Here is a 2500-nt window from a genome sequence, read left to right as displayed (position 1 = left end):
TTGCAAGTCGGTATAGTTTCTGACTGAATTTTGGTGCCTATAACGACTGGAAAAACCAATCGCAAAATAAGACTGATATGTTGGTCTCGGTCAGTTGATTTGCGACTTGGTTTAGGTTATGACGTTATGAGAGGTTTGGAAATGCGGTGTCCAGGTGTTGAGATGTTGGAGTTGGCGAGGGAAAAAGAGCACATCTGGGACCCTTAAAGTGAATTCTACAGCAAGAAAAGAGCAGGAAAGGTCTTCAGCTCATCCTCTCTTAGAATCTTCACCGCTGTCTTCATAGTTGCTGGGACCCTAAAAGTGAGGGAAAAAGAACATATCTGGGACCCTAATGATGAATTCTATACAGCAAAAAAGCACGAATGGTCTTAAGCTCACCCTCTCTTAGAATCTTTCACCGCTGTCTTCATACTAGCTGGGACCCTAATGAGGAATTCTACACCAAAAAAAACATGAAAAGTCTCTGGCTCATCGTCTCTTAGTATCTTACACCGCTGTCTTCAAAGTAGCTGGGACCTTATCTATAAATGCACAAAGTAGAAGCTCTCTGGTGTGAGTAAATGACTGATCGCGCTAAATGATTTATTATGAGGAATTCTACAGCAAAAAAAACCTTACGCAAATCAACACTCGATGAGACAGACGCCACTCTCCAATGACTGTTTCCCTGTGTACTGGGTGTTGATGGAGGTGGACTGAAGACTTGTCAGGAATTAATTTAATCGTCACCGGATGAAGACATTTTGTTGGGGGAGCTGTTTGTTTACATTCACTTCCCGCCAGCCAGCCGATACTTCCCAGTCGCCATGTGTTAACGTCTTGCGATTTGAAAGGCTCTGTCGATACTTTTAACGACTTGCAATTTTAGTCGCATATTGACACGTGTGAACCCGTCCACATATCGACCTAAGCCTCATGCAACTGGTGGTCACCGCTGCCAGGCGTGACTCAACCCCTTCAGTACTGGGACGCATTTTTATCTCCAGTTTTGTGTGTGTGTGTGTGTGTGTGTGTGTGTGTGTGTGTGTGTGTGTGTGTGTGTGTGTGTGTGTGTGTGTGTGTGTGTGTAGACCATTTTATTGACATTAGGAACGGTCTATAGAGATCAAATGATTAATGGCCCAGAATATTTTTAATCCCTCACATGAGTTTTTGAAGCTGTAAAAAATCACCAAATAGTAAGCAGAATGAATATAGAAATACGAGTTTTTAGTGTGATTAGACGATTTTATTCACATTACGAAAGGGCTACGGAGGTCAGAAGATTAATGGCCCTGAATCTTCACTATTTTACTCCATAAATGAGTTTCTGAAGCTGTATCACCAAATAGTAAGCAGAATGAATATGAAAACGCGTCATGGTACTGAAGAACTGAAGAGATTAACGTTTCCATGCCTGTCTTCACTTCTCTTGGTTTGTAAGTGTCTTTTTCATGTTTTTACTCGTAGTTTAACCCCTTCAGTACCACGCTGCGTTTCCATATTCACTCTGCTTACTGTCTGGCGATTTTGTACAGACTCAGAAACTTATGTGGGGGATTAAGATAGTGAAGACTGTGGCCATTAATCTTCTGAACTCCATAGACCCTTCCTAATGTCAATAAAATCGTCTAATCACACCTCAAAACTCAGGGTAAAAATGCGTCCCAGTACTGAAGGGGTTAAAGGTTGTGCGGCATTATCAGTGGGTTAATTAATAAGCCTACGAAATTTGCCTGCAGTTTGTCTTCATAGGCGTGGATGATTGTTTTGAGTATTTTTTTCAGTATACAGGTTCAGCATCATCGGTTTATCCTGGCCAGAGTGTTGTTTAGTGTTGTTTGTGTTGTTTGTGTTGATATTTCGATGCGCAGTTGATATTTTGTAATTTGTTGTGTGTTATTGTTGTTTTTGTTTGTTTTTATTTTATTTATGTTTTTTTTGGGGTAAGGAGAGGAGTGACAGCGATCAAGAAGCTTATTCATACCCATCAGTTGGTGCACAAGCTGCCACAAACGCTACAACACACACCAGTACACCTCAGCAGTCATTAACGTATTCAGAAAGGTCTTCCCCTCTCACTACGACAATTTTCCAAGGCCAAAGAGACAAATAGCCGAGTTTTCAAGACAGTTTCTCCTCTTAATACACTGGAAATGTTGCCAATCTATCACCAGAACCATAAAAATACTCCTAAAAACACGAGTATCTTCAACTGGAGCCTTTGAAAAGCAGTGATGCCTTGTTTTCTCACTACGACAATTTTGCAAGGCCACAGAGGCAATTAGACGTTTTTTCAGGACAGTTTCCCTTATTAATAAACTAGAAATATTGCTACTCTATCACCAGAACCATAAAAGTACTCTTAAAAACACGAGTATCTTCAACTGGAGCCTTTAGAAAGCAGTGATGGTGAGAGAGCAAAGCGTTTCAGAATTAAAATACTGAAATGCAACACAAAGATCACAGAATTAAGAAATGAAATAAGTTTGTCTGTTCTTCTAGTCTCTTCATAATA

This window comes from Portunus trituberculatus, chromosome 25 (genome assembly GCF_017591435.1).
Source record: "Portunus trituberculatus isolate SZX2019 chromosome 25, ASM1759143v1, whole genome shotgun sequence".
NCBI classification, from domain to species: domain Eukaryota; kingdom Metazoa; phylum Arthropoda; class Malacostraca; order Decapoda; family Portunidae; genus Portunus; species Portunus trituberculatus.
This window is presented reverse-complemented; position numbering follows the sequence as displayed.